An 18498-nucleotide genomic window follows, 5' to 3' on the forward strand; every position below is an offset into this window, starting at 1 on the left:
TTCCATTACGGATATTAGGAATCCTAGCTTAATCCATGAATCATGAATTCTTCCTCATGTGTTCTCATTATGTTTATATGAAACTTTATGATTTCATCCAGCAAGTTACAAGTATGTTTTCAAGACAAGTATATATATGATTTCGAATTATTGTTATTATTCATGAACCAAAAACATGTTTTGTAAGACTATGACAAGTTATCTTATGAAACTATACAAGCAAGTTATGATTCATGAAAACCATGTACAAGCAAGTTATGATTCATGAACACTATGTACAAGCAAGATATGATTCATGAGATACCATGGGCAGCAAGTGCCACAATTTTACATGTTCATGTTTTGGGAGTTGCATTAATTATCGAGGAGGGCTTCAGATAGCCTAAAACTACGTAGCCACCGTAGGATGAGGATCGCTCCACCCATGTCCCGGACGATCTCTCATAATGACTGGATCCTTTCATATTTTATCAAATCTCATGTTCCCTGGCAAGGACTGAGTGTTCTGCTGGCGGGACGCAAGCACCAGACCATGGATCGGTTATAAGTTATTGCTCTCCCTACTTATCATGTTTTTTACTTATGTTATTGCTCTCCCTATCTTATCATGTTATTCCATGTTCCATGTTGTTTCTTTCGGTTACTTTACATACCAGTACATTCAATGTGCTGACGTCCCCTTTTATTGCCCGGGGGCCTGCATTTCACGATGCAGGTACGGATTTACAGGACGACGCTTCTGCTCATTAGGATTTGCACGTACCAGCTTATTGGTGAGCCCCATCTCATTCGGGGTTTAGACATTGTATTTCCTTATTTAGTTTTGCATCTAAAGGTATGTTGGGGGCTTTGTCCCAGTAAGTATGTTTTCCAGTCAGACTCATGATAGAGGTTTTATAGAATAGACAAGTCAGTTATGTCATGTCATACATTTGGAGTCGTATAGCCATTTTGGCTCACTCATGTTTAAACGAGTATTTTATTAAGTATTATGACTTACCATGTTTTATAAAGGCTCATCATGCATTCACGTTATATTCCGCTTATGTTATGTATCATGATGATTCAGCAAGCCATGTGGTTCGCTCGGTCACATGCAGTCAGGCACCGAGTGCCGTGTTACGTCCAGGCCATGGTTCGGGGCATGACAGAGTTTGATTATAATAACAATTATCATGCTAGTATCAAGATGGCAGCGTTTGAAGCCTTGTATGGGCGAAGGTGTAGGTCACCTATTGGTTGGTTTGAAGTAGGTGAAGCAGAATTGCTAGGACCAGATTTGGTCTACCAGGCTATGGAGAAAGTCAAGTTAATTCAGAAGCGTTTGAAAATGACTCAGAGTCGCCAGAGGTCTTACATCGATGTAAGGCGAAGAGACTTAGAGTTTCAAGTTGATGATTGGTGTTCGTTAAAGTTTCACCTATGAAGGGTGTTATGAGGTTTGGCAAGAAAGGAAAGCTTTGTCCCAGATATATTGGATCTTATAGAAGCCCGCGAAGGGTTGGTCAAGTAGCTTATGAGCTTAAATTGCCACAAGAATTGGCTGATGTTCATCCAGTCTTCCATGTGTCAATGTTGAGGAAGTGTGTGGGAGACCCGTCGTTGGTTGTTCCGGCTGATACTATAACGATTAAGGATGGTTTAACTTATGAAGAAATCCCTATAGCCATCCTTGATCGTCAGGTTCGCAAATTGAGAACTAAAGAGGTTTCCTCAGTAAAGGTGTTATGGAGGAGTCAGAAAGTCGAAGAGGCTACATGGGAAGCCAAAGAGGATATGAAATCCAGATATCCCCATTTGTTTGAAGAGCAAGCAGATAACGCTTAAGGTAACCTTCCATAGTCCATGTCATGTCTCATGTTCACGCTCATGTCATGTATCCAGTGCCTATGTTCCAGGTCTTAGTATACATGTTTCCATGTAACCATGTGATGCTAATTCAGTCTCCATGTTTCATGTCGTGTTTCCTTCACGTTCATGTACTCAAGCCATGTCCAGTTCCATTCTTAACCACGACCCATCATTCAAGGATGAATGATCCCAAGGGAGAGATATTATAGCACCTCGTACCATTAAACTAGGCTATGATTTAGGATTTGGGACTTAGAACATCAGATAAAAGTGTTGAAAATTGAAATTTGGATTTCGACGGTCAAGGTGTGGGGCGTACTTCGAAGTACGGATCGTAATTTTAAGTCGCACTTGGCATGGGGAAAAATGAAGTTTCTGGAAATTGCCATCAAAGTACGGGCACATTGTGCCGGCCGCACTTTGAAGTGCGGACGCACTTTCATCCCGTACTTTGCAGTGATTTTAACCCAGCTACTGAAATTTGCATTCCAGGTTCGATCCGTACTTCAAAGTACGGGACGTACTTTGCGCCCCTACATCTCCCGCTTCAGTGAACAGTATAAATTCGAGACTTCAGTTTTATTTCTCACTTTTCACATTCTCAAGCCCTAGCTCGAAGTTCTTCTCTCCCAACCTTCAAGATACTCTAAGGTAAGACTATTCCAATCATTCCAAGTCAAATTCTAACATGTATTCATGTAATCTAAACAAGAAAACCATTATTCTTAACCTAGGGTTTTAAGAAAATCCAATTAGAGGGATTTAAGATTTAAGCTTTGGGATTCTTCTTCAAAGTTCAGATTTTTATTACAAGTTTGGAGCATACCAGGTATGTGGGGCTTCTATCTACGTGTGGGAACATCTTTTTTCTTCCCCACGTCACTTCCTTCCATGATTATACAAGAGTTCACCAAAATTAGGCTTTTTAGACAAGTTCATGATAAACCCTAAGTCCATGTACCATGATATACTGTGTTAAATAACTAGTTCGTTATTGTATTCCTAATCTTCCATTTTGGTTATTGAGAATCCGTCCGTAATCCATGAAAACCCATATATTGCATTCCATGGGTTCCTACATGCAAGATATTAAATATTATGCTTACTCTCATGAATATCCTTCATGTATATACATTTTCATGCAAATAAATTATATAATCTTTATCCATGTTATAATACAAGATATCCATGTTATAATATAAGTCATGATTTTATGCAATGCATGGGCTTCTCAGCCAACTATATCATGTTCATGTTTTTGAGAGTTTCACAGATTACCGAGAAGGTTTTACACCTGAAACTACATATGCCAACGTAGGATAAGGATCTCTCAGCCCAGTAGAATGATTCCTTCATATATTTCCCATTGAGGGATATGGATCCATTCATGTCATGTTCATGTCTTGTAGCCCGGTAAGGTATGAGATGACTTAGCTGATCGGGCAGAGATTAGACGCCACGTACTAACGTGGTGGTTCCATGTCGGTTACATTAATGCTCTCCCACAGATACTTTCGCATGTTATAAATATGTATTTAAGTTCATGCTCATGATCAGGTATCAGTTTCAGTTCTATTATTTCATGTGCCATGCTTATTTCATTCAGTTGCTTTACATACCGGTAAATTCAATATGCTGACGTCCCCTTTCTATTGGCCGGGGGCCTGCATTTCACGATGAAGGTACGGACTTACAGGACAACGGATCTGCTCAGTAAGATCATCCACGTATCAGCTTTTGGTGAGCCCCATCTTATTCGGGGTGTTATCTGATGTGCCGTGAATTTTAACACATTTTATGCCTTTGTAACTAGACATGTTGCTTGATTTTAAGTGTTTTTACATTGTTTCTTATGTTATTTTTGTGTTTTATAGGGTTGATTAACTAAGGATCGGAAATGAGAAGTAATGCTGAAAAAACAGACAAATTGGAGCTAAGTGACGCTCCGTAACTCATGTTACGGACCGTAACTCATGTTACGGACCGTAAATCATGTTACGGACCGTAACAGGGTCCGTAACTCATGTTACGGTCCGTACCTTTGAACCGTAACAGGGCCTGAATTTCCAGAAAGTTTTCATTGAAACCATCAGTGTTACGGTGGAGTGTTACGGTCCGTAACATGTCACCGTAACATGAGCTAAATTTCCAGAGAGTTTCAATAAAACCTTCAGTGTTACGGTTTAGTGTTACGGTCCGTAAATCATGTTACGGTCCGTAACCCTTCACCGTAACATCATCCAAAATTCCAGAGAGTTGCCAAGTAATTGTCACCACTTACGCTTCAGAAGGACGGACCGTAACACAGGGTACGGTCCGTCGCATGGTGGTCGTAACGTCAAAGTGGTCAAATGACGAAATGAAGGACGGACCGTAACCTGATTACGGTCCGTAACAATGCGGCGTAAGGGCATTTTTGTCCAGAAACTTGGCGCGATTTTTGGCTCTATAAATACATAATGTAGGGTTTTAATTCATAATTCAGATTTTATTTTAGAGGCATAAACCCTAGGTTTTTAATCTTGAAGTGGTTGGAGCATTTAAGGCAACAACTTCACTCTCATTCCATCTTCTATTAGTATTGTAAGTGTATTATGTTAATCTTTAAGCTTTTTCTGTCAAGAAACATTATGAGTAGCTAATTTCAATTCTAAGGTTGTGAATCCCATGATGGGTATTATGTGAATGGGTTTCTATTATTGATATATGCATAATGGTTGTTGTTATTTATTCTATCTTTGAGTTGTAACGTTGGGTAATGATTGCAAGCATTAGCCGAAGCCATTATATTGACTTTTCTTGGGAAAGAGAGTCAATATTGGTAAGATTGAATAACAATGACTCGAGGCGTTAACCCTCGTTTAATAGACTAACTTAGGAATAAGAATAAGTCTAAATTGGCATCATTGGTCGCTCTTCGATTGTAACTCTTTTATATTCGGAAGAATCATAAAGAGGAAATACTGCTTAACTGTTGGGAAACATTAAGAAGTCTTTAAGAGACCAAGTGCATATTCATAGAACAACCATTAGAAGTATATCACTTTGAAACCTGAAGCATAATATCTAATCAAATTGGGGAACACAACCTTAGTCTCTCTCTCTCACATTAATTACATTTTAAGTCAAAGTATTAAATTACATTATTCAACAATCAATTCAAACTATCCGGAATAGGATTAAAGCATTTAAAGACCGGTATCGCATACGATTAGTACTCTTTTCTCTCCATATTCCCTGTGGGATTCGACCCCAACCTTGTTGGGTTACTATATTTGACAACGTCCGCTTTACGCCATTAATAGGTGTAATTTGAGCGTATCAAATTTTGGCACCGTTGCCGGGGAATACGGTTCAGAAATTACTAATTGTTGTGTACTATTCTTTAAAACTTTTTCTATTCCATCACACCTCGTTTGCTGTTTTAGTGAACCAGGTGAACATGGCTGGAAGACCCCATCACAATCAAGGGAACCAAGGGGGGATCCAAGTGAACCATCCTGCACCAGAAGAAGAGGAGGATGAGAATGTATTTGCAGAATTCATCGACGAAGCTGATTATGCTTCTGCTGTAGTTCCCCCGAGAACAGGAAATGCTAATTTCAAAATTGATAGTTCTATCTATCAGTTATTGAAACTTGAAGGCTATTTTCAAAATTCTTCGGAGGACTGTCCACTTCGACACCTAAAGAATTTCGTGCATGTATGTTCCCAACAATCTCAAGGTGATGTTCCTGCTGATGCACTGCGACTGCGGGTTTTCAAATATTCCTTAGCTGGCCAAGTTAGGGAATGGTATGAAAAGCTCCCGAGCAATACTATTCATACCTGGAATGAGCTGGCCAATATCTTTCTAAAAAAATGGTTCCCACCCAACAAAAAGGCTGAGCTTCGGGATAAGATTTTTGGGTTTAAACAACTTCCAGGGGAACAACTATATGCTGCATGGGAGAGGTTCTAATATTATCTAGCTCAATCTCCGACTCATGGATTTCCAGATGCAATTCTCACAGAGAAGTTCTACAAGGGGCTAGATACAATGAATCAAATAGCTGTCAACACTGCAGCTGGGGGATGCTTCATGGACAAATCCTTTGTCAACATCACCCGGTTGCTCGACAAGCTTACTACCCATAATCAAGCCTGGCATTCGAGTGATAGCGAAATCCTATCATATGGTAGTCCCTCTGTGGCCGCGGTGGCCAAAGAAAATCATGAGCGAGATCATGCGTTCGCTCAATTGCAAACCACCGTGGATTTATTATCTAAAAGGCTTATGGAGAAAGAGGCCAAATGTGTAAATGCTGTCGATGAGATGCCACCTCATGCTCCCGGAATGTATCAAGTTTCTGACGAAACTTATCTTGAGCGGCAGCCACAATATGAGGATGCGAATTATGTCAATAACTCGCAAGGGGGTTATCAACGGCAAAACTACCAAGGTCCCGGTAATCACCCATGACAAAGGCCTCAACAAAATTACCAAGGAAATAATTATGGAAGAACTGATCAGGGTAATCCCAATCAAGGGAATTACAATAACTATAATTATGGCAACAAGAGCTCTAACCCCTACATTCCACCTAGGGGGCAAGCATCCAATTCCCAGCCATGGAGAGATAATTCAGCTACTAACTCTGCTGGCAACACGTCTAATGATTCTGCAGAACTTAAGAGTATGATGCAGAAAATGCTGATGAATCAAAACAGAACAGAGAGCACAATCAAGGGAATGTCCCAGGTCCAACTATCGCATTCAGCTTCCATTCAGAAGCTTGAAGCGCAATTCAGAGACCTTTCCTGAGAAGTGCATACTCCTCAACGGGGACAATTACCGAGTGATACAGTTCCTAATCCAAAAGGTAGTGGAGTGAACTCTGTGGAGAATGTACTTGCCATTAGCACCAGAAGTGGAAAAATACTTCAGGGTGACAATAAAAAGCCAATTGATCAGGAACCAATTGTTGAAAAAGAAGCGCAGCCTAATGTATTGGATGATATTGTCGAGGAAGAAGCAGTGGAGGAAGTCCCCATTGTAGTTGAAGAAGAGCTGAATCTTAATAAACCAAAGGAACCGGTGGAAAACCAGGAAAAGGGGAAGGCAAAACTTTCCAGTGCTCTTCGCCCTTTGAGCCAATTGTTCAAATCTTCACCACCTTTTCCTCAAAGGCTGGTGAGAAAAACAGAAGATGAGAAGTGCTTGCGATTTTATGATCAACTCAAGCAGTTAACGATGAATTTTCCGTTCATGGATGTTGTCCAAGAAATGCCTGGCTTTGCTAAGTATTTGAAAGATCTCCTAACAAAGAAGAAAAAGCCATTGAAACACGACACTGTGGGTATCACTCACCGCGTTAGTGCCATCCTTTCCAAAACTACAGTGCAAAAGAGGGAAGATCCGGGAGCATTCACAATTCCATGCACCATAGGGCAGCAAAATTTTGCCAGGGCTTTGTGTGATAACGGGGCTAGCATAAATCTTATGCCCCTGGAAATATTTAAGAGATCGAGGCTAGCGATGCCAAGGCCAACTACCATGAGGTTGCAGATGGCTGACAGAACAATAAAAAGGCCAGTTGGGGTAGTTGATGATGTGCTGGTTCAAATCGGGGAATTTCTACTGCCTGCAGATTTTGTGATTCTTGATTGTGCTATTGATCAAGAAATCCCTATTATTCTGGGAAGACCTTTCCTTGCCAGAGGGAGGGCTGTTATGGACTCCGAAAAGCACGAAATAAAATTCCGGGTGAACGATGAGGAGGTGACTTTTCACGCTAGTAAAGGCATGAAATTACCTAGTCCTTATCAAAGCATTTCAGTCATAAACTCTGTTGACGAGGTGGATGAAGTAGTGGAATTTAAAATGGAGGAAGAATGCTTGAGCGAAGCATTGTTGGCCATCTTGGTAAATTTTGATGCCGAACAAATGGAGGGATATAATGAGACAGTGAATTCACTCACAGGTCTGGGGTCTTACTCTTATGAGCCCAAGAAATTGTCTCTTGATTTAGAGAAACGAACAACTCCTCCAGCAAAACCATCAATTATTGAGCCACCAAAACTAGAACTCAAGAAACTGCCATCCCATCTTAAATATGTATTTCTTGGAGAAAATGTTACTCTTCCAGTTATTGTGTCATCACTTCTGAATGAGGGCCAAATTCAAAGACTCATCGTAGTCTTGAGGAAGCATTTAAGAGCTCTGGGTTGGACTATTGCAGACATCCGGGGGATTCCCGCCGGAATTTGTGAGCACCGAATACAGTTGGAGGAGGAAAGTTCGCCGAGTGTTGAGCATCAGCGAAGATTAAATCCACCGATGCAAGAGGTGGTGAAGAAGGAGATTATTAAGTGGTTAGATGCTGGGGTGGTTTACCCGATTGCCAACAGTCCATGGGTAAGCCCAGTTCAGTGTGTGCCAAAGAAAGGGGGCATCACTGTTGTCCCTAACTCTAAAAATGAGTTGATTCCGACAAGGACTGTCACCGGTTGGAGAGTGTGTATGGACTATCGGAAGCTGAATACCGCATCTTGCAAGGACCACTTCCCTATGCCTTTTATTGATCAAATGCTTGATCGGCTAGCCGGAAGATCTTATTACTGTTTCTTGGATAGGTACTCAGGATACAACCAGATCAACATTGCGTTGGAAGACTAAGAAAAGACTACTTTCACTTGTCCCTATGGGACATTCTCTTTCAGCCGGATGCCATTTGGTCTTTGCAATGCACCAGCTACCTTCCAACGATGCATGATGTCCATATTCTCTGATATGGTTGAAAACTTTCTTGAAGTTTTCATGGATGATTTCTCTGTGGTGGGAGATTCATTCGATGAATGTTTGGGTCATCTTGATCGGGTGCTACAACGCTGTGAGGAAACCAACCTCGTGCTCAACTGGGAGAAGTGTCATTTTATGGTCAAGGAGGGCATTGTCCTTGTCCATAAGATTTCAGAAAAAGGGATTGAGGTTGATCAAACTAAAATCGATGTGATTTCACAACTCCCTCCGCCCGTTTCAGTAAAAGGAGTTCGGAGTTTCTTGGGGCACGCCGGATTCTATAGAAGGTTTATCAAAGACTTCTCCAAAATTGCAAATCCCATGTGCAAACTCTTAGAAAAAGAATCCAAATTCAATTTTGATGAGAAGTGCATCAAGGCGTTCATCGAGTTGAAGCTAAAATTAATCTCCGCACCTATTGTTGTGTCCCCAGATTGGTCACTTCCCTTTGAATTAATGTGTGACGCCAGTAGTCTTGCAATTGGAGCTGTGCTTGGTCAGCGGCTAAACAAAATCCTGCACCCAATTTATTATGCCAGCAAAACATTAAATGGAGCTCAGCTGAACTATACAGTAACGGAGCAAGAATTACTTGCCATTGTTTATGCTTTTGAAAAGTTCCGGGCTTATTTGTTGGGTGCCAAGGTAGTGGCTCACACTGACCATGCTGCATTGCGCTATTTGATGGCGAAGAAGGATGCTAAGCCTCGGTTGATAAGATGGGTTTTGTTGCTACAGGAATTTGACTTTGAAGTCAAAGACCGGAAAGGGTCAGAAAATCAAGTAGCTGACCATCTTTCCAGACTTGAAGCACCAGGGAGACCGAGTGATGTGCTAGATATTGATGACACTTTCCCGGATGAAAGAGTTTTGGTCATTTCCAATGATGTGGCACCATGGTATGCCGATATTGCCAATTATTTGGTAACTGGCATCGTTCCTGAAGAGTTGAAGACATATCAAAAGAAGAAGTTCTTGAGAGACTGCCGACAGTATTGTTGGGATGAGCCTTACTTATTCAGAACGTGTGCTGACAATATGATCCGGATATGTGTGGCGGAACCTGAGGTGATGGACACTTTGAAAGCGTGCCATGATTCTCCAGTTGGTGGACATCACAGTGGAAATCGAACAGCAGCCAAGGTGCTAGAGTGTGGCTACTACTGGCCAGCCATTTATCGTGATGCAAATATGTTGGCACGCTTTTGTGATAAATGCCAACGCCAGGGCACAATAGGTCGGAGGCATGAAACTCCGATGAACTTTGTTCTTGGGGTGGAGCTATGTGATGTATGGGGAATTGATTTTATGGGGCCCTTCGTGAGCTCCTACGGCCAGAAATACATTCTTGTCGCAGTGGATTATGTCTCCAAATGGGTGGAGGCGGTGGCCTTGCCTAACAATGATGGTAGGAGAGTCAATGTGTTTCTCAAAAAGAACATCTTTACTAGATTTGGCACTCCTAGAGCTATTATTAGCGATGGTGGATCTCATTTCTGCAATAAACCATTTGCTGATCTTCTTGAAAAATATGGCGCGCATCACAGGGTTGCCACTCCATATCATCCTCAGACGAGTGGTCAGGTTGAGGTCTCAAACAGAGAAATAAAAAGCATCTTGGCAAAGACGGTCAATGTGAATCGCACTGACTGGTCTAAAAAATTGGATGATGCTTTATGGGCATATCGCACGGCATTCAAAACGCCTATAGGGACTTCACCGTATAAGTTGGTATTTGGGAAGGCATGTCATTTGCCTATTGAGCTTGAGCATAAAGCCCTTTGGGCATTGAAAAAGCTGAATATGGATTGGCATGAAGCAACCAAGCTGCGGTTGTTTCAAATCAACGAGATGGATGAATTTAGGTACAATGCCTATGAAAGTGCAACACTCTACAAGGAAAAGATGAAATACTATCATGACACGAAGATCCTAAAAAGGGATTTTCAGCCAAAAGACTTGGTCTTGTTGTACAATTCACGCCTGAAGTTCTTTCCAGGCAAGTTAAAGTCCCGTTGGTCTGGTCCTTTTGAAATTGTGAGTGTGTCCCCAAATGGAAGCGTCATTGAGGTGAAATCCGAGGATGGCACTCGGACTTTTAAGGTGAATGCACAAAGAGTGAAGCATTACCATTGGTGTATTGATGATGGTAAGGTCGTGGATAGGTATCGTTTGAAATATGGCTCCTGAACTCGAAAATGAGGTACCACGTCGAGCTGTGACGTTAAACCAAGCGCTGTGTGGGAGGCAACCCACATTTACTGCTTTGTAAGTAGTTTAAAGTTTGTATTTTCCTTGTATTCTTTTGTGTTGTTGATGTGCTAATGTGGTGGGATTTTGAGAACTGAAGGGACCAAATAACTGCTGAGTGATCCAAGGCGAGACGCTCCATGTTACGGCCCGTAACTCATGTTACGGTCCGTATCATGAAGCGTAACAGGCAAAAACAAAATAATAAAAAATCACTGAAGGATGAGGAAGAGTGTTACGGTACAAGTTACGGTCCGTCGTACGTGTTACGGACCGTAACACTGGGTCGTAACTTTGATACAAAATCTGGGCTTCACTGGAAATTTTCAACATGTTACGCCAGGTGATACGGACCGTAACACGAGTTACGGTCCATCGATTGGACTGCCAGATCATTAATGAATAAGTGAAACGGGGTCGTTTGATGGACCGTAACACAAGATACGGTCCGTATCTCAGGATACGGTCCGTAACAGGTAACGTAATTGTCGGAAATGTTTAAATACATTACCGACGGTTCCCATTTCAAATTAAAAGGATTCTTAAAACGTTTTTCAACTCCCTCTCCCTCATAAATCCTCTCTTCTCTTCTTCACATCCTCCTCTCTTCATCTTTCCATTCTCCCCCATATTTCTCTAAAAATCTCTTTACTATCTTTTTATCACAATCCCTGTTGTAAGTTTGAGTTTCATCCTTACAATCGCCAACGATCAGGTATTACATGTCTTTGCTCTTTTCTTTTAGCTATCAATGCGAGTTCTATGATGCTCATGAGTAATTTCGTATAATATGCGTTGAAATTCGTGTTTTGGGCTGTGTTGATTGAGTTTGAATTTCAATTGATAAGTTATGGGGGATTTGACAATGGTTGGGGGTTGGGATTGGTATTGGTGCTGTTTAAAAGATTCGTGGGCACAAGCAATTGCTTCCCACTGAATTGGAGGGTAAATCCGGTTAAAGGTTTCATTTGTGAAATTACTAAATCGGTTTGCCCACCAACTGTTCGATAAAAGTCCCCAATGAAAACTTTAATAAAACCGGGTGAAGTCTGAGTAACCCGAGGCATGTGAGGGGATATAATATTGTTTTACAATATACCCATGGGACATTAAGTCGAAAATCTTGGCCTCGTGCTTAAAACGAGAAAATTTGGCCAAGTCATTTGTTTGCTAATCTGTTGCCCGTCATTATGTGTTACGGACCGTAACGTACATTACGGACCGTAACATCGCACCGTAACACCGATAATTTCCATGAAAACTTTCTGGAAATTTGGCTGATGTTACGGTGGGATGTTACGGACCGTATCCTATGTTACGGACCGTAACACCACACCGTAACATCGATGGATTCCATGAAAACCTTCTAGAATTTTGACAGACGTTACGGTGAGGTGTTACGGACCGTAACACGAGTGACGGACCGTAACATCATACCGTAACACCTCTCAAATTTCCAGTAACTTTTCTGGAAATTTTGATCATGTTACGGTGAGACGTTACGAACCATATCCTACGATACGGACCGTCGACTGTGTTACGGTCCCTTTGCTTAATTGAACCATTTGAGTTACGGTTGAAGATACGGCCCGTAACACCATCGACGGTCCGTCGACTGTGTTACGGTACCTGGCCTAATTAAAGTCCTTAGCTTAAATTCATAAGGTGTCTAATTTTTTTTTAACAACTTCTCGTACATCATATCTAACTTTTCCTTCCACAGGTATGGGTAAACCACGACAATCAAAGAAGGCTTCACCTAAGGTCGCGCAAAAAGGAAAAGGTCGTGCTGCAAGCAAGCTAACCTCACGGCTGTGCGACGACGATCTGATCAAGGACGCCAGGCCTAAAAAGAGGTCGGTCGCACCTAGCAAGCCACCCCCACCAGTTGCACCCAGCCAACCAGACCCACAATCAGAAAGTTCCTCCTCGACTGAGGAGTTGAGAGAGTCGAGCTCGTCGAGTTCGTCCAGCCAAAGTGAACCCCAGCGGGCTATCACACCAACACACCGACCTCAACCACCCATTAGACAGCCTACTGCGGAGGAGCGCGAAAAAGAGTGCGAACAGGAAAAGAGGAAACTTGACATTCGGCTGCAAGCTATGACTGAGAAGATCCTCCGGTTTAATGTGGAGGGATCTGAAGATTTGTATAAAAAGGGGTGTGAGCGGGTAAAAGGTGAGGGAATGGACCCAAGGTGGAGTATTTTCGAGGAACGGAATGTCATCTTCGATGGAATAGAAGGATATCCCGGCATTAGTGATACTATCCGATTCCACAAGTTGGAGTTTTTGAAAAACCCTGTTGGGTCCTACATACCGGTTTTTGTTAGGGAATTCTACGCTTCATATGGGGCAGCTGTATTCAAAGTAGTGAAGAAAGGGCAGCGAGCAACTCAAGTACCGGCAATGAATGAGGTTCTATTCCGGACAAAGAAGATAGATGTCTCTCCATCGGCTATAAATAAAACACTATTCGGGGAAGATTATATAGAGCCTACAGCAGCGGAAGAAGGGGAGTTTGCCTACAAAATTGAACAGAAGGATACAATCCCCGTCCGAAAATGGGTAGCTTTTGTTATTGCACGGACAACAGATCCTGAATGGGCTATAGTGCCAAAGTTGACAGCCACCACGCGGATTTGGAAAAACACCCTAACGCCAGAGGCAAAGTTTTGGTGGCAAATTGTTCTGTTCCGCATCCGTCCTACCCAATCAGATAATTATTTGACTCCAGACAGGGCTGTTCTTGTGGCTTCCATAATGTCGCGATATAAGATCAACTTCGGACGACTGATAGCCGAAGACCTCCGAGAGAGAGCCACCCAGCCGGCCACTTCCCTCATTCATCCATGCCTGCTTACGCTACTATGCTTGCGTGCAGAACCAGAACCCCTACCCCATATCGATCACAGTGTGATTGCCAGCCATATTTATGACATCACAAAGGGGAAAGATGAGGTGTTGAGCCAGGGTTCGTTGCCCTCTGCATCAGTTTCTGAGGTGCCGGAGGGGCCTACGGGGTCAGATGTTATACCCTTGGCTATCATGGGTGAAGAGGGAGCTGCTGCGGATCAGCCCACAGATTCTGAGGCTCCACCGGCTGATCATGCTACACAGCCTATGCCACCTCCAGCCGCACCTACTTCGGGTGGTCCTACCTCTTCCACTGGAGCAAGCCCAACACCACCGTAGGCAATACCAGGAGTCTCACCCGAGCTTGCGAGAAAAATGATGTTCAACCGGGACAATTTTGGGGCAGTGGTCCTGCAAGTGGATCGCACAGATAGGCAGGTCAAGCAGATCATGACTGAGCTAAAATTATACACAAAAAGGGCTATTGATGCAGCGCTGCGACCGATAAAAGAACAAATGGCTGCGGACCACCTACAAATCCACTCCCGAATAGATGGTATTGAGGGCAGGATGACTGAGCTGACTAGGACACACCCTACCTTGGAATTGGGCGCTATTCGGAGTGAGTTGCGGTCTGTCAAGGATGATGTGCAGAAATTGAAGGCCCAGGAAGTGGCTGTGGCGACAGACCAGGTTCCTAAAGTACACATGGAGTTGGTACAGAGCCTATACCAGCCGGTTCAGAGCCTACTAGGGGATGATGACAACGAAGACACGGTTGAGGAACAGCACGACGAGGAGTTGGAGGAGGATATCCCCTCTGTGGACAAAGGGAAGCGAAGCAGAGCATCGCCAGATCTCGAGCCCATTCTCCAAAGTCTTGATCCATATGCTGAGTTGCGCCCACAGAATGAGGAAGAGGAGCGGCGTACTTTGAAAAGAATCCGCCAGGAGTCCCGGTTAAGTTCCGACACCGCAGGAGCTACTTCTAGCTCAGCTCAGCCCATTGAGCCGGCTCACCGTATTTCTCCCCCACCCACTGCTCCACCCCATGATGCTGCGACAGATCCGAGTGCCTAGTGCGCTCCAGGGAGGCCCTCCATTTTTTTAATACGTTATATTGATGCTTTAAGGGCAATGCATGCTTTTAAGTTGGGGGTGTAGTATTTACTGATTGGTTGTTGGGATTGCTGTTTTAGTATACTGGAGATTGTTTTTAGTATTTTTGTTTTGATCGGTATTTTATCCCAAAATTGTGATAATAAGCATGTTTTTAAGACAATTTTTATTGTTTTGTTTTGTTGGTATTATTTTTATTAGCAAGTATGTGTTAGGACGTTCTTCGGCTGTTCTTTGCTATGTGTTTCTATTCCCGAAAAATGCTATGTGTATGTTAAACCTAGCATGTTTAGGATGTTTAATATAGAAGTAAATTAATGATGACTTAAGTGGTAGTGGTCCGTGTTTCTAGCATAGATATAAATGGTTTTTACAAGTTCAATGATATCCCTCCGAAAAATAATTTGTGATATACATCAAAAATGAGTTGTTGATATTGACATGTATGGTTCTTTTAATGACATTGCAAAGAAAGGGTGTTTATGCATATGAAATCTTCAAACGGAAATGAAGTCGGAATATTTAAACAATCCTTATACCATTGTGTGGTGAGTTTTTAGTTTCTATTTGCATATGATGCTTGCAATCTAGAACTTGCCCGGTTGGTCGTGCGTGAATTCTAAGGAGAATTTGATTGTGAAGTGATCTTAGGCTTTCTTTGTATTAACCCCCAAGTATCTTAAATGAGTCTGGCCCGTACAGAAAATGATCCCTAGTCTCCCATTTTTGAGCCTATAGACTTTTTCTTCGATTAACCATGAACTAACCTATTTCCCTTCTGTGAATAATCCCATTTGGCACCAAGTCCCTCCTTGACACGTAAGAATGACAAATGAGGCTAAAAGCCTAAGTTGGGGGTGACAAGTCAAAAGTGCGGAAAATGAGGCTAAAAGCCTAAGTTGGGGGTGATAAGTCAAGATGCGGAAAATGAGGCCAAAGGCCTGTTGGGGGTGATCACGAATATAAAGGGACATAATTCAGCGTGGATATAAAAAAAAAAAAATTTAGATATATAGGTATATAAGTTCTAAATAAATCCACGCTAAAGATGGAGGGTCGGAAATGATAGGAAGAATGATGAATGAAGTCAAAAAGAAGTGTCGAGGAGAGTGAGTCACCGATACCCAAATATTCATCCTACCCGTCCCTAAGCCAACGTTACAAGCCCAAAAAGTCCTAATGTGATCACGATCAAATTGTTCGGAGTTGAATGCATGGAAAATAAAGGCAAGCCTATGGTTTGTGCACGCATGGTATGCAAATTTCTTTGTGAGTGTGAGTGTTCTTCTGTCTCTTTAGTCTTCTGTCCCATTTATGTCGTAAATGTGTGTTGGGACATTTTTTGGTCTATGTGAGGGCATAAGGATTGTAGGTTTCAAAGTAACTGGCTTTCCGGAAGTTGAAATTCATGTGCATAGAGACCCTCGTACTATGATTGTGTCATTAATTGAGGTTGCATAGTTAATTGAATTTTTTCTGAAATGTGCGTTTTGTGCCACAAACAGGAGATGGATAAGAGCCTAAATATTTTTCTTGGATCGAAGAGTCCGTGCTAGAAACACATGCCAAACCCACCATAGTCATTCTTATTTTGCTAAGATGTCGTGTGTTAGTAGCGAGTATTGTTGTAGTTGCTTGAGGACAAGCAAAAGCTTAAGTTGGGGTGTTGATGTGCCGTGAATTTTAGCACATTTTATGCCTTTGTAACTAGACATGTTGCTTGATTTTAAGTGTTTTTAAATTGTTTCTTATGTTATTTTTGTGTTTTATAGGGTTGATTAACTAAGGATCGGAAATGAGAAGTAATGCTGAAAAAACAGACAAATTGGAGCTAAGCGACGCTCCGTAACTCATGTTACGGACCGTAACTCATGTTACGGACCGTAACTCATGTTACGGACCGTAACAGGGTCCGTAACTCATGTTACGGTCCGTACCTTTGAACCGTAACAGGGCCTGAATTTCCAGAAAGTTTTCATTGAAACCATTAGTTTTACGGTAGAGTGTTACGGTTCGTAACTCATGTTACGGTCCGTAACATGTCACCGTAACATGAGCTAAATTTCCAGAGAGTTTCAATAAAACCTTCAGTGTTACGGTTTAGTGTTACGGTCCGTAACTCATGTTACGGTCCGTAACCCTTCACCGTAACATCATCCAAAATTCCAGAGAGTTGCCAAGTAATTGTCACCACTTACGCTTCAGAAGGACGGACCGTAACACAGGGTACGGTCCGTCGCATGGTGGCCGTAACGTCAAAGTGGTCAAATGACGAAATGAAGGACGGACCGTAACCTGAGTTACGGTCCGTAACAATGCGGCGTAAGGGCATTTTTGTCCAAAAACTTGGCGCGATTTTTGGCTCTATAAATACATAATGTAGGGTTTTAATTCATAATTCAGATTTTATTTTAGAGGCATAAACCCTAGGTTTTTAATCTTGAAGTGGTTGGAGCATTTAAGGCAACAACTTCACTCTCATTCCATCTTCTATTAGTATTGTAAGTGTATTATGTTAATCTTTAAGCTTTTTCTGTCAAGAAACATTATGAGTAGCTAATTTCAATTCTAAGGTTGTGAATCCCATGATGGGTATTATGTGAATGGGTTTCTATTATTGATATATGCATAATGGTTGTTGTTATTTATTCTATTTTTGAGTTGTAACGTTGGGTAATGATTGCAAGCATTAGCCGAAGCCATTATATTGACTTTTCTTGGGAAAGAGAGTCAATATTGGTAAGATTGAATAACAATGACTCGAGGCGTTAACCCTCGTTTAATAGACTAACTTAGGAATAAGAATAAGTCTAAATTGGCATCATTGGTCGCTCTTCGATTGTAACTCTTTTATATTCGGAAGAATCATAAAGAGGAAATACTGCTTAACTGTTGGGAAACATTAAGAAGTCTTTAAGAGACCAAGTGCATATTCATAGAACAACCATTAGAAGTATATCACTTTGAAACCTGAAGCATAATATCTAATCAAATTGGGGAACACAACCTTAGTCTCTCTCTCTCACATTAATTACATTTTAAGTCAAAGTATTAAATTACATTATTCAACAATCAATTCAAACTATCCGGAATAGGATTAAAGCATTTAAAGACCGGTATCGCATACGATTAGTACTCTTTTCTCTCCATATTCCCTGTGGGATTCGACCCCAACCTTGTTGGGTTACTATATTTGACAACGTCCGCTTTACGCCATTAATAGGTGTAATTTGAGCGTATCATTATCCTTATTTATTTCCATGTCATGTTTAGCCAGTTAAAGTACGCTGGGGGCCTTGTCCCAGCAATTGCGTTTTACAGTTCAGATTCATGATAGAGGTTTCATAGATTAGGCAATCAGTTATGTCAGATACTCGGAGTTGTGTAGCATTCTTTGGCTCAGTTTATGATATTTCCGCATTCACGTTTTATACGAGCATTTTATTAAATATTATGACTTCTCATGTTTCATTAAGGCTCATCATGTTTCATGTTATTTTCCGCTCATGCTTATGCCTCGTGTTGATTCAGCAAGTCATGTGGTTCGCTCGGTCACATACAGTTAAACACCAAGTGTCGTGTTCCGCCCGGGCCATGGTTCGGGGCGTGACAACTTATGTCTTGCGAAATTAGGTCAAGGT

At 41.9% G+C, this 18498-nt stretch overlaps 1 non-coding gene across 1 annotated transcript; it reads right to left on the reverse strand.

Moving 5' to 3' along the window:
• Positions 1 to 5737: 5737 nt before the first annotated feature.
• LOC132600993 (small nucleolar RNA R71) lies at positions 5738 to 5844 on the reverse strand. The gene has a single exon (XR_009567447.1). It is a non-coding gene; the product is annotated as a small nucleolar RNA R71 (small nucleolar RNA).
• Between the last annotated feature and the right edge of the window lie 12654 nt (positions 5845 to 18498).

Source organism: Lycium barbarum, chromosome 6 (genome assembly GCF_019175385.1).
Source record: "Lycium barbarum isolate Lr01 chromosome 6, ASM1917538v2, whole genome shotgun sequence".
NCBI classification, from domain to species: Eukaryota; Viridiplantae; Streptophyta; class Magnoliopsida; order Solanales; family Solanaceae; genus Lycium; species Lycium barbarum.